The sequence below is a fragment of the Musca autumnalis genome, unplaced genomic scaffold (assembly GCF_047663935.1).
Source record: "Musca autumnalis isolate F117 unplaced genomic scaffold, ASM4766393v1 scaffold_5, whole genome shotgun sequence".
NCBI classification, from domain to species: domain Eukaryota; kingdom Metazoa; phylum Arthropoda; class Insecta; order Diptera; family Muscidae; genus Musca; species Musca autumnalis.
In genome coordinates, this window is record NW_027412088.1 from 125,561,847 (window position 1) to 125,579,889 (window position 18,043).

Consider the following 18,043-nt stretch of genomic DNA (forward strand, 5'->3'; position numbering starts at 1 on the left):
GAGAGCGAGGGTTCGCCATTAGGAGTAATGTCCTAACAGTCCCATCGATCCCATGTGTGGAATGGAGAAATAGCCGCATAAGAGGCGAACCGGTCAAAATAACCACGCCATGTAATAAGTATTTTGAATTTTGACTTTCGGGTCAAATAACCGGATTCGCCCCATGGAAATTATACATGTCCGTAATAAGCGCAATAAACCCTCCCTCTGCCATCATAATTGCTGCAGAAATCAAACACTATTGCAGGTTCATTTTCAAACAATGTAGGTTACGCCTTTTGTGTTTTATGAAATTTACAGTATGGAGTAGTTACGTCTTTTGGAATTTCTTGAATATGATCGCTATTTTTAAACGTAGAAGCTTGAAATTTAGCCACAGCATGTATTTTAGCTTTATGTACCAGATTCAATAAAAAAAACGATTTTTGATTTTTTAGATATACAGTGTTGGTCACATAAATTTGAATAAGCTCCAAAAATGTAAAAATGTCTTAGATTTACTGAACACGTAATTAGCACACCTTCAAAAAATCACTAATGTTGTGAATAATTTCCATATTTTCGTCCATATTCAGTTTTAAATCCTTTTTGTTTGGAAATAAGTTCCAGCCTGCTTGTTATACTCCGAAATTTCAGTGACAGGGGGTACACCTTGGATCCCAAGGACTGATGGAAAGTTTAGTTTTTTAATGTTTTTTTTATCGATTTGTCCACATGTAAACAAATTAATTGAGGCAAGTAGTTCATAGAAACATCATAATCTTGTTCATCTTAGTAAATTTACGAATAGTGGGATGTGCCCACCAGCAGTGTGCATCTGTAAAGACAGTTTGACCCAAAAATTTTCATTAAAAAACTCTAATCTAACTCTAAAAATGATCTATTGATTTTATAAATTCTTATCCATCTGGACTGAATTTTACCGATATGTCGTGCAGTATGCCGATTTCAATAATTTTCTAAAAATAAGGCAAATGGGAGATAGTTTAGTAAACCGCAAGATAACATTTTTCCCGGAGCTCAAAACGATTAAATTTAAAATCAGGGCTTCAGAAATCTTTTATCTTTAATAGTATATGCCTATTTTTACAAATTCTAGACATATTCAGAAAACCTTAATATCCTCTATGAATAGAACGTCACATATTACGTGTTCATCTAGTGCTTTGCTGGCAGTTATGTAATGGTAGGCCTTGGCAGCGCAGACGTGTAGTTTTTAATTGCCAGTGTTGTTAGAAGTTGACACTTCTTCACATACTATGCATTTTAGTGATCTCCTATCTATGAAGACCATCCAGGTCGAGGATTCCTTTAAATAAATACACGATTTTAAAATATTTTTGAAAAGTTTTTGCACTTCACATTAAAATTTCGGTAATTGGTTAACAATTCAAATAATGTTAGATCCAATTGTACCTTTATTTTTAAAGCTTTGTCAAGTTTCTGAACAATATTAATTATTGCTCATTATGGGGAAATATTTTGAGATTATACGGCGATAAATTATTTTTTCTTTGTAATAATGATTTCCTCAATACGTCAACAATAAGATTTAACTTCTATATAAATTCATTTTTGTATGTTAATTGATTTAAATGAAAAAATCATAAGATGTGCTAATTATATGTCCCCTTAAAATATAGCATTTTGAATTCGAAAATGTTTCAATATACCCCAACAAAGTCCTTAGCTGGCTGAAATAATTTTGCTCCAAGGGGGTGTGCTAATTAAGTGACCAACACTGTATGTACGACTTCGGGCATTTATTGCATTTGGGGTGATATAAACCAAAGGTGACCAAGAAGAGAACAGACCAACATGTGAATGTAGTCAAATTATTGGCAACTTTTGACTGTGTGTTAGTGTGTTTTAATGCACGCACGCTTCAAAACAAAAACAAATCAAAACATTATCTCTCTTTAGTACGCTCTTTCAATGCGTTCGGGTCGTATGTGTGTAAATTGCCGACAAACTTCGGCACCGCCGTGTCAAAGAGGAACACATTTGATATAAACAGACTCAATTTCATTTTCCGACATATCAGAATCATTTAATGGGGTTACAGGCCTTGAGAATGTCCTCTGCTTTGATACTTATTCGTTGTAGCTTCTTAAAGAAAATCGTCGACGTCTTTCTTGGTTTCAATTAGTTTTGCAAATCATCAAGTAAGTTTAATTTTACTTCTATTAGTTCCAATTCTTCTTTAACCGAGCCTGAATCCTCCGTTACACACAGCATGGAACATTTTACCGCACTTGTCACACTCAATATTGTCCTCTTTAACCTCCACTTTGCACTGACCACATAAAATGGTGACTTCTACTTGGAATTTTCTGCATTTTTTACTTTGTTGTTTTTAGAGCAGTTTATGTAATTGGTTTTGTTCTCTGTGCACTAGGGCAGCATCCGGCAAAAAGGGGCACACGTGCCCTTGACCACCATTCAGTCTTCGTTAAGAAGTCAATGAAGAAGGTTCTGCTGTCGCTTGTTTCAATGATTTTTAATTTTAGCAAGGCATTAACGCACATGCTGTTTGTGGAGAGAGCGAGAGAGAGTCGTATGCATGAGACCGCAAACAATGCGTTTGTATTAGTGCCGATACCTGCACTAGGGCATGGGTGCCAACCATAGCCCTGTAAGCATTTCGAAGTGAGTTACTCACTCCATCTACAAAAAGCAATCGCAATCGACTCTCATTTTCTCTAAAAAAACGACACTTTAAAATTTTACAATAACAAACCTATTGCAGTCCTGTTTTGATCGTCCTGTATAACTACTTAGTGTCAGCGAAAAAGATGGAAATGCGATAATTGATTGTTTACACAAACAATCCTTACGGCGTATGACTATCGCGTGGGCAGACACTTTCTGCCGCCTATGCAGACACGTTCTATTGTTTAAATTGATTTATGACGTGTACAACTAATATAAAACATTATTCTGTCTGATGTTTAAATGACACGTTGGTGCAGTGGTAAGCATGTTCACTTTGCAGTCTTAATGTCCCGGGTTTGATTCCCAGGCTAGACAACATAACATTTTTAAAATGGCAAAATTAATGTTTATTAATTTCAACTAATAATAATTCTTCGAAAACATATGTACGTTGGAAAAATAATTATAATAATAAAAAATTAAAAGAATAATAACAAAAAACAAGAAAGAAAAGTAAAAAAAATATTTTTTCGTCATTACCAATTTTATCGCTAAAATAACGTTTTAAGAGACACGATATCGACTTTCACAAGTAGTATCATCGCCGTGGTTCATTTTTTCTCGCACAGTTAGCCTTCATCGATAAGAATGCGAGCTCGCAGGCAAGTGTTTCTATCACATGGTAGTGACTACATCGGGTAATGTGCGATAGAAAATGCTTGTTGGGAGTTTTCTACTGCATACTTTAGGGGGTGTCACTGTGTGAGTGCTTATATTTTCAATTAGTTGAGCTGTGTGTGTGGAGAGAGAAACCTTCACTGAGAGCTTATGGGCGCTTTCCCAGCTAGCATTTGGAAGTGAGTTACTCACTTCCTCTACCAAAAGTAATCGCATTCTGAACTTCTTTTCTATAAAAGAGCGATAGTTTATCATTTTACAATAACAAATGTATTACTGTTCAAATTAGATCGATCTGCAAGAACTACCAAGTGTCACAGAAGAAGATGAAAATTCTGCATTTGATTGTTTACACAAACAATTTACATTGTTTTACTATTTCTTCTCGTGAGAGAGATACGGTGAGAGTTTTACAGCTATTCCTAGTATTTGCAAAGACCAACAACAAGAAAAATATCATTCAGTTTAATATTTCAAGTGCGAAAGGTACGGGAAAGTGAAATTTCAAAAATATAATTAATAATTTAATATTTAAACATTAATAAATCGAAAAATAAAAAAGTGCAGTGACTATATGATTGTGACTGATAATAAGCAGTGCCAACAGTACTTATTACACTCATACGACAGAGAAAATTAAAACAAATAAGTTTGTAGAAATAATGATAATATAATAGTGGTTTATGAATACTAAAATTACTTAAATTTAATTTGACTTTTAAAACGTACACATTTTCGATTTTAATTTTTGTTTTATTTATTTATTTATTTATTTATTTATTTATTTATTTATTTATTTATTTATTTATTTATTTATTTATTTATTTATTTATTTATTTATTTATTTATTTATTTATTTATTTATTTATTTATTTATTTATTTATTTATTTATTTATTTATTTATTTATTTATTTATTTATTTATTTATTTATTTATTTATTTATTTATTTATTTATTTATTTATTTATTTATTTATTTATTTATTTATTTATTTATTTATTTATTTATTTATTTATTTATTTATTTATTTATTTATTTATTTATTTATTTATTTATTTATTTATTTATTTATTTATTTATTTATTTATTTATTTATTTATTTATTTATTTATTTATTTATTTATTTATTTATTTATTTATTTATTTATTTATTTATTTATTTATTTATTTATTTATTTATTTATTTATTTATTTATTTATTTATTTATTTATTTATTTATTTATTTATTTATTTATTTATTTATTTATTTATTGGCCATTGTCACTCTTTTATGGTAAAATATGCAAATGTACTTTTTTTTCTTTATTAGGTATTATATATCACTTATTTGTCGCCTAAAGGCACTATATCCAACAGGCATTTTCTACCGCCCATTACCCGAAGCAGTCACTCCCGGGCGATAGAAATACACATCCGCGATATCGCATTCTAATTGATGTAGGCACACCGTTCGGGAAGAAATGAACCACGCACTCGTTTCCTCATAAATGTGTCGCATGCGTTGTCTTTGAAAGAATCGCTTTAGTCCAGAGTCGAGAGTCACGATGGCGATACTTTTATGAGGAAACGAGTGCGTGGTTCATTTCTTCCCGCACGGTGTGCCTACATCAATTAGAATGCGATATCGCGGATGTGTGTTTCTATCGCCCGGGAGTGACTGCTTCGGGTAATGGGCGATAGAAAATGCTTGCTGGGTTCTTGGGCACCCATGCACCAGAAGTTCTAAATTCAGTTTGTTATAATGCAAATTATTGCATACTGTTGCGCCTAACAACAGTAAAATGAAGTAGTTTTTGGTAATGTAGTATTTTATTCAAAGCTTCGGTTAAAGAGAATTCACAAAATAAGTAAAAGCTTTTCTTCGTGTATTTAACATTTCCGAAAATCTTATTTTTTTATCACATTTAGTTTAGTTGTTTACGTGTAGAAACGGCAAAAATACTATTTTGGTCTCAAATTTTTAGTTTTTTCTTTATACTTTATTCTCATATGTTTTCACTTTAAATTTTATTTTTTTAAGTCTACCATTTAACTTCAGAAATGTTAAAGCATTAGATAATGCAATTCCGCAATTTTAGTACTTCCACTTATTTTTAGCTTAATATTGCTTAAATCGTTCAAAAATTACGTTTTTGTCGGAGTTTTGCAGAAACATAAATCCTTTACAATATAGATCTTTGCTTTGGCCCTTCATCCACATATATTGCCAAATGAAAATCAAAAATATGTATATTTTTGAGAGTTTTATTTTTAGTACAGTGTTTTTAATATAACATACATTTTAAAAATTGCACGTTTTTATCGTATTACACGCTTCTGCAAATAAGTCTACCAACTAAAAGCATCTGGAGTTACTATGCTTTGTTTTAGGTAAGTCCCGCGAAAACTGCTTAATTTGAAATTTTTTTCTTTAAAATATGAATGAAACAAGCTAGAATAGTCTTCAATCTATAAATAGAAACATATCTTAACTTCGGGGAACCTATTTTGTATAAAACCAAACCAACGTCTAAATCCGGTTCTCTTAACTAATTTTAAAAATATAGATATCAGCCTTTTTGTAGAAAATTTACTTATGCTGAAACTGAGAAACTGGGTATTGTAACTCGCGAGCAGTTGTACTATACCAGAGTTTTAAATGTATTTCGGTAAAATAAACAGTTTTAGCCCGATTCACCGATGTTGTCGTTTTTATGTAAAAAATAAGAAAAAATCGTTGATGGAAACGAGTTTTTTATGTCAATTTTTTAATTAGTGTTTTTATGTCAATTGGGGTTTCCACCCGCGTAAATTGAGTTTTTTTGCATTGTGAATCTAATAGGCTGGGGTGCGTCCAAATCCATCCAGCAGATCGGCGGGTATGATACCCCTCAAATTTAGAAAATTTGTAAAAAACAATGTTTTTGAAAATGTCGTGTACATGTGTGCTTAAATTGTGGGAAAACTGATATTTAAAAACTAATGCGAATCCGGAGATATAAAATTTGTTTTCTAAAAATTGAGAACGATGCTACATCCACGGTTCTTGGTGGCTAAATTAAGGCGTTGACCGGCAAATTTATGGGGGAACATTTTATACCACTAACAAAGACAAAATACCAAATTTCTGCTATTTCGGAGGAATATTGAAGCCGCAGTCGTCAAAATACCGAAAATTGAGAAGTGGCAGAATATACCTCCAAACAATATAGTACCTCCAAAAAATATAGTACCAAACGCTGCCTAACATGGACAGGCAATGACAGGACAAAGACAACTCACTAACAAATTCAATATTTGTGTTATCATATGTTAAAAGCACACTGTTAACAGAAGCTGCAGAGAAACAAAGTGCCTTAGTTTTAGATGGATTAACATTCAAACGGTTGTTTGTCATCTACAAATTAAATATTCCCATAACTAGGTCAATTTTCGACTGAAGCACAGTAGAAAACTTAACATCACCGATAAACAGCAAATGACTATCAACAAATGCAAATGGTTCACACCAATTATGGATATCAGAAAACAAGTCATTTACAAAGAGTATAAACAAAAGTGGTCCCTGTTTAACACCACTTTTAACAGGAAGAACATTACTAGAAGCACCACCAACACAAACCATCTGTTTCCTCTGTGACAGGAAAGATATCATTAGTTTACATGCACAGCTCGAGAAACTATAGCGGTATTCACTCATTGCGGTAGATTTACAACTCTTGTTAATGTACTATATGTACCAGGGTTTTTTTACAACGAAGTGTGAATGTCTTTTTTGTGAATATCGTAAACAAATCAAAGCATCTTAACGTCGTCGTAAGTCTATCTTTTAGTTTCAGTTTTATTACACTTTTTCATAAAAAAATTGTTTTTTTCTTGGCCTCCATTCTTTTATTGTTTTTATTTTTCCCATTTTTCTACCAAAAAACAAAACTCCGACATAAATAAAACTCACAACAAAGTGACGACACAACAATCAGCTGTTCTAACCCTTGTAAAAGTACAATGGAATGTTTACAATACTTTTAGGTCGAGTAAATTAACAACCCTGTGGTAAATTAAACGTTCATGTATTTTGTTGTTGTGGTATTGTAAACACTTGTAAATCTACAATATTAACAAGATGTACAAGATCTGCAATGCCACTTTACCAACATGAGTGAATACCGCTTATATAAGTCCCTTAATTTCGACAATAATAAACAATGATCAAAGCGATCAAACGCTTTTTTAAGGTCAAGTGCCACAAGAACAGAAAGCCTGCTACCACACGGATTCGGTCTGTTAAACCTAACAAAAGAGAAGTGGTGCTTCTGTTTTTTCGGAAACCACATTGTGAAACTTTAGAATGTACTCCACAATTTTAGAGCACACCGGCAAAATTGAAATTGGACGAAAATTGTCATTATCAGACCCTTTTTTTCTTTATTGGGACGATCTTAGCTACCTTACAAGCTGACGAAAAAGTAGACGTTGTGATTATTGAATCGATTAAATGAAACATTGACCGAAAGCCCAGCTGCATTAGATTTGATGGCAGCAACCGCTTTATACATCAAAGCTACCATGCTCAGTATGAGGGTAATTATAACAAGTAGAAATTGAATTTAACTGATTCCCAACAAAAACAGCGTTAAGCTCGTCAGGATGCATATCAAAATTATAAGATTTATCTACAGCTAGTCCATTTGCTTTCAGTACACCCCAAAAATCTTTACTACTCCTAACCGAATCAAATACCTCAGAATGTTCAATCCTTTTCGCTTTGCGAAGCTTTATTACGAGCTCTGCAAACAATTTTCCATCTTTCATTACTTTTATCTCTCATATGTATATTCTCTAAGTGCAATGTCACGCAAAGAGTTATATTCAATATCTATGGATTTGTACCACTCCTCATTCTGACGAATCTTACGCCTTCTCTTAATAGGAAATATCGTATGTATTTGACTAAGACAATTCTCAAAACTACTCCACATTACATCAATATCATTAGTATTGTAAATACTTGAAAAATCAACAGATAAAATTGATTCAAAAATAAATTCTTGACTTATCGCCTCATAATCAACATATTCAAATTCTTCCGACTGAAGAGATCGACAAATTTAGGAACAAGAAAATAAAACAGTGATATGATATGCCAGGGGTAATAAATTGATCAGACATAACAACAGTGTCAGGGTTTCCAAGTAGAAAAAAATCTAAAAGCAAAGAGAAGTGGTGAGCAACGCTATAATGCGTAGGAAGACAATTGTGATTAATCGAGCATTCATTCTCATACAAGAATTTCGTACTAGTACAGATGCATCACGATTAAAAAGATTATTGTTAGTAAGTCAGAAATTTCATTTTCAAATTCCAGAAAATTACCCACTAAAACTCTACGCCCACCAACTGACATTTCAACAAACAAATACTCGCCTCTCCCAATTCCATTGTTTTTAACTACTACATTGAATTTTAATGGCTTCTTTATGAAAAGGGCTACCCTTCCACCACGCTGAGAAAGGCGGTCGTTTCTGATACACGAGTAGCCCGGAGTGCAACTTTGTTAGAAGGAATATGTGGCTTAGCCAGTTTTCACTTACTCCAATAACAAGAAACCCTCATTTTGTAGTATCCTTTCAGATGATATTGAAAAAAATTAAGTTTTACACAAAAAATGTTTAATAATATAAGAGATATGCCAATATGGGTCATTATTTGTTAGAAATAATTAATAACATTATAAATAACTTCATAAATTGTTATGTTGTTTTGTGTACAGAAAACAAATCCACCTCAAATTACAATGGCAGACCCATGAGGAACTTTGAAGAATTATTTGAGTCCAAAAATCATTCAAAAACGCCAAATTTTTATTTAGGCTGTTACTAAATAAACCTTTTGAAGTTGTTTAAAGCTTAAAATATAAGAAAAATTTTACGGGGCGAAGAATAGGACCTGGTCCTTAAAAGTTACTTCAGACAAAGAAGCCATAGACATCCCAAAAATTTTATAGTTTGCATGTAATTTGTAAAGGAGCATTAAATTGAAGATAGAAAATATAATAGAATACATTTAAAAATAGAATACAGTTCTCTTTTCAGTCGGATTATATTGAGATATGCTCCTATATCAGTTTTACTCAAGATGTGCTTTTTTAAGGATACCAATGGTTTTTTTGTTTTAAAGTTGTTTTCAAAGGCCAGGTCCATTTCTTCGTCGCGTAAAATGTTGTCTTATCTTGAGCTTCAACAAATGTTTAACGGTTTATTTATTAACCGTATAAATAAACATTTTGGTATTTGGAAATGATGCCCTATAAAAACCAATCTTTTATATTAAGTATTAACAATTTGTTATAACTTTATCCAATTTCATTTTAAAGGACACTAGACAATGTGGGTTTCTTGAAAAACTCCGTTCATATGCCACCCTTTGTCATGAAAAGATCACGTATAGGAGAGGGAATGGGCCATTGATTCAACTCTGATTATATTCTGTATTAATAATGAAAGAAATTTGGGAAAATAGCCTTAAATCATAAACGCTTGAGAAGACTTGTGGAAGTTTCCATTGTTTTGCCAATGCTTTTGAAGTAACGGTCAAAAATGGTTGAATGACGATTTTTACGCAAAAAATTACGATTAAACTAATAAGGCAATCTTTATATTATTTTGTTTTGAGCAACATCGATAATGCAAGAAGCAAAGGAAAAAGTAATTAAAACATGAATATTTGACATATTCATTGTGTGTGAGGTATTCTTCGTAGTAATAGAAATGGAATAGCAGTAGACGGTTTAGTTTTGGGGCAGATCATGGCGGAATTAGAAGGTGTTACATCAATTATACCAAAATAACACATTGCCGTGAATTGTTTGTTTACTTTTTGTATGTCATTCTACTCGCAATAATGCATTTTGACAACTAGAATGATGATCAGATATTTTTGGAGTTACACTAATCAAGTGAGCTCTCCGGGGGTCATCGTTGTGGGTTAACGATTTTTATTTTTTTAAAGATTTTTTACTTATGTACACATTTTTTGTAAACTATTTTTATGTCAAATGCACTTTTTCCAGTATTTACTTTTTTTTTTGTTTTTAGTCACAAAGTAATATCAACAAATTTTTAAATAGAATATCTTGAATATCTATTTTATGTTTCTTTTAATAAAATATTTATTTAAATATATCTAAATATATTTTTGACGATTTTTAAATAGATTTGACGATTTTTATATTATTTATCGTAATTATGACGATTTTTCATAAAAATCACACTGGCAGCCCTGTTCGGACAATAAATGCGACCTGTACATTGTTTACAAAAATACATGGACAGACGGACGGACATGCCTAAATCGACTCAGAAAGAGAATTTATGCAGATTATCAAAATATACAATGGTCTATTTCGTTTCCTTGCGCATGTACAGTGTGGTATATGGTATAAAAATATGGTATGTACAGTGCTGTAATAGGTAAGTACAATGCTGTAATTATATGACTGCACAGTGGTTCCGCCCGTGGACAAAAATCGAAAAATTGATGGCGACAAATTTTATTGCGGTTGAAATAAATATTCTCTAAACATATCATATTTTTAATATCCAGCCTTATTTTTGTAAATTTACAGCGGTTATACGCCAAGTTAAGTCGAAGAAGTTGTGATTTGTATGTGAGGCCTTAAAAACGAAAAATACATCCGCAAAGCATTCGTAGGTTATGAGTAAAATTATAAAAAATTGGAGAAGTAGATGTGCAATTTTCAAAATGAAACTTATAGGTGATGGCATTGGCAATGTTTTTACGAAAGAACAGATTCATAACTCGTTTTCTAACTTCATTAAAAATAAATTCTTAATAAATGACTTTTTCTGCTATTTTTAATATAATTACAATTAATTTATGTTGAGTTTTACTAATGTTGTGAGCATTTGTGAGTCTCGAAATTTTTTTTGGAATACAGGGGAAAGTCTCTATTTTACGATTAAAAAAAGTCCAGCTGCCCCCATCTGCCACCCGCTAAGTTATTCCTCTTACACCACGCCCGTAAAATCGTTAAAATTCCGGAAATCGGGAGGTACGTTTATATGGGAGCTATACCTAAACTTGGACCTATACTGAACATTTTTGGCAAGGAGGTTTATTGCTCACTCAGAACCTAAAAATGCAAAATTACAGCCATATCGGTTGGAAAATGTGGGTAAAATCGTCAAAATTTCGAAAATCGGGAGGTACGTTTATATGGGGGCTATACCTAAACCTAGACCGATATTGACCATTTTTTGCATGGAGGTATTTGGTTCACTTAGAACTCAAAATGCCAAATTACAGCCAAATCAGTTGGACAATTTCTCTAAAATTGTCAAAATACCGAAAATCTGAGGGTACATTTATATGGCGGCTATACCTAAACGTAGACCTATATTGAATATTTTTTGCAAGGAGGTAGTTTATTCACTCAGAACTCAAAATGCAAAATAACATCCAAATCGGTTGGTTAATTTGGCCAAAATCGTCAAAATGCCACAAATCGGGCGGTACCTTTCTATGGGAGCTATACCCAAATATGGACCTAAATCCACTAAAAATGGTTTTCTTTCTTTTTGGCTTGTTATAAACCTACGTTTAAAATTTGGAGGAGGTAGCTCGATTAGAACTATTTTTGGCACTCTTTTCCATACAAGTGGAACCACTGTGGACTGTTGTGTTTGTCCTTAATCGAATTTAATTTGCTGTTTGGTTAACAGCGTTGCCAGAGTAGTTCTTACAATATAATCTATTATATATTTGAGTTTGGTGATAAGTGACTGACTGACTCATCATCAACGCCAGCTAAAACGGCTAAAGCTAGGAGCTTGAAATTTTACCAGTAGATCACTGTTGGTGCAATTGTGCGAGATAAGCCGGGTTTTGCAAAATTCGTCCTGGAACCACAAAAAATAACAATAACAAAAATCCTTATTATTCACTGTTATTACTTACTTATGTACTTATTTGGCAACACATTTGTCAAATTAAATGATATAATTTCTTAATACCGTAAAATATCACAAAGAATTTTAAATTTTGTAGTTTACTTCTAGGCGCATTTATTTTATCGTAAACCAATATATATTGGAAAGACAATGAAGGTTGTTATTTTCCATTGCAACAGATGTCGCAGTTAGTGATAATGGTATAAACTTCAAGTAAGCTATAAAATTTTGCTATAAGCTATATAATTTTGTTTTCACATAAAAGGTGTCGCACAAAAGATTTTCTTTCGTTAAAATCCAGTTAGACAAAAAATGATTACAAACGAGGAATTTGTAAAAATTTTGATTTTCAATTTCAAATTAAAACAAAAATTCTTTCAATAATGTTTGGTTTGTTGTACATATGAGTTGCTGTTGAAGACAAAATTAGGGTATTAAATTCAGAAATCGGTCAGAAATAACAAAAATAATTTCTATTAAAAAAATAGTTTTAATGTTGAGATTTTCTTTATAATTGTGTCACTTCCCTAACGAAGTAGCGGGCACATGCTAGTATAAAATAAAATTCATTGAATTTTTTATTTCTTTGTAATAATCATTCTGATATTACTTATGCATTTGGGGAACCACTCTTTGTGCATTTTGCCCTGTTTTTAGGTTTATAATTAATTTTGTATTACGAATTTAATATTGTTATAGTAGTTGCTATTTAAATGGTTAAGTAAATTATAATGTTAATTATGTTGGCTATGTTTAGCTTATGCATTACTATGTATGAAATAAATGAAATGAAATTATATAACTTATTTTACAAAAATTTAAAAAACAAGGCTCGAATTCACTGATGGCCCTCCTCAAAGCATTTGCAATTTGGGAAATTTGTTTCGAAATTCTGAGAAAATTATTTTTATACCCTACACCACTATGTGGAAAGGGTATTATAAGTTTGTTTTGGCAAAAAATTCGTCGGAGACACACAATGTCGTATACCAATTTTTATATCTCAACGAGATAAACCGATTTTGAGATGTATGTCCGTCCGTCCATTAAAAATTGTAATCACACTAGAGGTCGCAATTATAGCTCAATAATCACGAAATTTTGCACAAGGTAAGAGTTTAGGTAGAAGAAGATGGCTACAATTTTGGATGATGATCTGATATTATTTAGCGGGTGAAATGGACCATTACTTTTGTATGAAAAATAAAAAAAAATATTTTTGGTCTATATTTTATCGTTCGGAGGGCATATACCGATAAAGTAGCCTCCATATGGAAAAAGAACTACTGACCTTTCCCCCTGATGCAAATTGCAATAACGTGTCTGCTAAATAACGAACCTACTGCCTAATATATAATTGGTTTTGTGTAGAGAACCACATTTCCCATTTTCAGTTTTTATTTCCATTCCAAAGATTTGGTAAATGTATTTATCACGCTAGAGGAAAAACATGATAAAGGACATCATTTGCACCCATGATTGAAATTATGATTTGTGATTGAATATTTGTTATGCAAATACGGCAAAGTGAAATGCATACCCTCGACATTTTTCAGTTTTATCCAAAACCCCTAGATACGAACGAAATACTCGTATTAGACGATATTTAAAAGACTCGCGATGATTTACAATGATTTTGTGAAAATCCACTACTGGACCCATACAAATTACAATCGAAATGAAGAGGAGCAACCTATGATTTTAACGATATCAACAAATAACTTTAAATAAAATTGATAACTTTTACAATGGTTGCCTTCGGTTGCATGCCAAAAACACTTAATGGAATTGCTTCAACTTGGAGTTTTGTTTAGGAGTAAATGAAGTGCAAATGGAAGGTTGCCGTGTGGTTTTTTTTTTAAATATATTTAATATTTATTTATTCTTTCCAATTCCGAAGTCCGAAGACCTCATTTAAGAAATTGACAAAACAACAGGATATTTAACTTAACAGAAAAAAAAAACTAATCAGAGAGATGCTCAACATAGGCACAATAAAAAAAATATAGAAACTTCAATACACAACTACTTTCCACTAGTGAAAGTATCGGTATATAATTAATAAAACACAATTCGGCTAAAAAACTACTCGGTTTCCGAGCAGCAATAGCTCACATCATTACATATAAATAACAATAAAATTACGGAATTTGAGCATAATTCCTAACAATTAAAGTTATGTATAAATACAATTTTGAACAGGGAAAAGAATTAAAAGGACTACTCAATTGAATTCATAAAATAGAAATATTAATTTAAAAGTTATTAATGTAAAAAATAGAAATAAAATAAATAAAACATAGTATAAAAATACACTGACAGAATGGAAGACTACTAAGGAAACTGCAACAGGCAGAATCACAATCATGTAAATAGGGAGATGAATAACTAATTACATTATAGGTGGGGCTGTTTCAAAATACACACAGAGCTTACGTTTGTACATATGTACTTGGCAATAAATGAAAGTATCTCAACCCGATAGGCAATGAATTGAACGTTCTTGCAACTCTTACTAGAAACGACCTCTCAAGCAACGAGTTTAATTTTGGTATTCTTATTTGTGGATTCCTTACTGATCTCGAAAATGTGAATTCATCTACCAAAAACAATGGAGTTCGACATTTCATTACTTTATAAAAGTGAAGCATACAACGCAAAGATACGAAATCTAAAAACTTGCAACCAATAAAATCACAAATATAGGGCGTTACATGCTGACGAACATTCAAAGCATAAACGAAACGAATCACACGATTAAACACCAACTGAATTTTCCTGAATACACATGCTAATGTTCCTGAATAGACCTCAACACAATACAAAATGACAGGCATGTCCAAAGCATGTGCCAACTTCTTCTTAACCTTTAAAGACAGGGAAAGCTCTACATTGTAAAGTTTTCTTAAGAGAAAATTTACTTTAGACACAATTGAATTAATATGCTGAGAAAATTTTAAACTTCTATCAACTATAACCCCCAAACACTTAACATGATCAACAAACTCAATGTCTATATTGCTTATCCGAATAGAAACAGGCATATCAGGGCTAAATTTAATCGCTTTGGTCTTAGCTGTGCTAAGGGTCAGATTATTCAATACCATCCAGTCATGTAAAACTGAAGTTGAATGAGTAATAACCGATTGGAAAACATCAGGAAAAATCGAACTACATTGTTGTATATCGTCCGCAAACGCATATGGTTTACAATTAGACTAGGAAATGTCTTCAAAAAGGTCATTTGTAAAAAGTATAAACAATAACGGACCCAAGACGGAACCTTGAGGAACACCACTTGTGACAGACAACATACTAGAAGTAACGCCATTTGAAGACACATATTGAAACCTAGAATGCAAATAGGATGCGACAAGACCACAGGCAGAACTAGAGAAACCATAGAAGGAATTGAGCTTTCTTACCAGCAGCGAGTGATTTAGCCGGTTTTCTCTACCATTATCTCAGAAACGATTATGAACTTGGCCTTGCTGTTTTTGGGAATATTGTAGCCCTAAACTAGTAGAACTTATCTATTGAACAGACCACATAAGAAAAAATGACACATATACAAAAATCTGTATTATTGGGACACAAAGCTACTACAGTTTTAACAAGTTTATACTGGGTACTTTGCTAAAATTCCTATATCCTAACATGGCGGTCCGCATTTTAGTGTCACTGTAAATACCTCACGAAGGAAACAAAAAAAAATTACAAGTCCAAGTTATTTGTTAATTTTTTATGGGACTACAAATTGGCATGTGTTGCAATGAATATACATTACGTACTTTTTCCGGAAATATATCTCGTCAAGTCAATATCCAAGGGAAATCTGAAATAAAAAATATAAAAAACCAATGTTAGCAATTTACTTTCGAAGTTGACAAAATATAAGTTTTGAAAATAATATAAATTTTTTATTGTGAAATAATTTTATTTTTACATTTACAGCCTGTTTTCACAAACAAAAACACGTTTTTGTTAATTTTCTCGTTTAGAGTTAAGCTTGATGATCTGAAATTATTTGCAAGTGAAAAAGGAAAGCCAAGGGCGTGGCTGGGATTTGAACCCACGTCCTTGAAAAACATATCAAAAAATTTTGTCATGGCGTGTTAGCGTTCAAAGCCAAAACTCATAACTTCAAAGTCAGCGCAAAAAGCATTTGTCATGAAGAAAATACATTTCTGTGGCCAAGTATCCGCGTTAATGTACAAAAACACATTTGCATTTGAAAAACGATAAGTTCTAGGACAGAGAAGCCATTACATAGTCGAAACGTCCGAAGATTTGCTTTACCACCAATGAAACCAGGTAACGTAATTTGGTGACTATGTGGGTTCGAGTCCTTGGCTTTCCTTTTTCACTTGCAAATAATTTCAGATCATCAAGCTTAACTCTAAACGAGAAAATTAACAAAAATCATTAAAAATGATCTTCGCTCTAAAAAGGCAAAATTTCAAAAAAAAAAAAAACACATTTTGGTTTTTGTAGCAAATGTTGTTTGTTTGTGTGTGGCAAACAAACAAATCTTTTGATTTGCCTCACGTTTGTGGTTTTCATAACAAAAATATGCGAACTTCTTACAGAGTAGAAGCGAAGGCAAGAGGCACAACGTTTTGAGCCGAAATTTGTTGTTTATTACAGAATTTCAAAACGAATATTTATGATGGGAACACAGTATGCTGATATGTTTGAGATAGTCATATATGTGAATGGACATCCTATAGGACCAACATCATCATCATCTTACCATCTTTTTGGCATTTTTTTTTCAGGTTCTTGAAAACAGCATATTTATATAACATAAGAAAATTCCATTATATAGCAACAATTAAAAAAATATATAAAAATACCTAAGACGCCTTATATTTTTTTGTTATGTAATTCAAATCATTTGTTTTTATTTTGGAAAGTTTAAAAGTGAGTAAAATGTTAAATCAAAATATCAGTCATACTTAATATAATAAGTAGTAATATTCGATTAGGAGCCATCGTGATACAGTGGTAACCACATTCGCTTTAAACTCAGAAGGTCTGCGGTTCCATTCTGTTATCTTCTTACGGAGGTGGTCGATTGAATGAAAGACGATGTTTAAACATAACAATCAATTCATTTATTGAATAAAACTTTAAGTTGTTTTATGAGTTGAAATAAAGTATTAATTATGAAGAACAATGAAATATGACGAAATATGTACAGATGAGATGTCTATTAACTGGTGGTTGCAAAGTAACTAACTGACTGTGTACTGACAATGAGTAGAGAGAGATAATAACTTAAAACTACTGATGCATGCAACACTGCTATGATGCTGCCAGATTGTTGCATTTTATGTGGTAGTACTAGGGTTACCCTAATATCTCCCCTTTTAAGTTTGAACCTCGGTTCTGGATATTACTTCAACTGGTTGTCTTCTGTGGATGATTCTGGTTGATATGCTGTAGAATCTGTATACGGCAATTTAATGTTGAATTCTCGAAGTAATATGTCCAAAGGTGATAATTTGTTTGATGAACCAGAAGTGTCGCCTATTTTTGTTTGAAGTTGATCTGCATGTACCTTGATGCGACTTCCGTGTTTGGAATTATACTGACTTTCCTTTTTCTGATTTCTGTCCATGACTGATGAACATACAGTATGCAAAGTTCATATTCGTACACCCCTAAAAATTTAATAAAATCGTTATTAATTCCATATTTTATGTGCGAATATGAAATAATTTATAGGAATTACCATAACGAAGAAAGATTTAAGAA

The 18,043-nt window shown here is 32.0% G+C and overlaps 1 protein-coding gene across 3 annotated transcripts in view; it reads right to left on the bottom strand.

The window, feature by feature from the left end:
- LOC141405249 (protein pangolin, isoforms A/H/I/S-like) overlaps positions 1 to 18,043 on the bottom strand; it is a 449,154-nt gene that overhangs the window by 335,411 nt on the left and 95,700 nt on the right. For all 3 annotated transcript variants that reach the window (XM_073989354.1, XM_073989358.1, XM_073989357.1), the window contains one exon: positions 16,075 to 16,118. The gene's annotated coding sequence lies outside the window, so the exon portion shown is untranslated. The remainder of the gene's footprint in view (positions 1 to 16,074; positions 16,119 to 18,043) is intronic.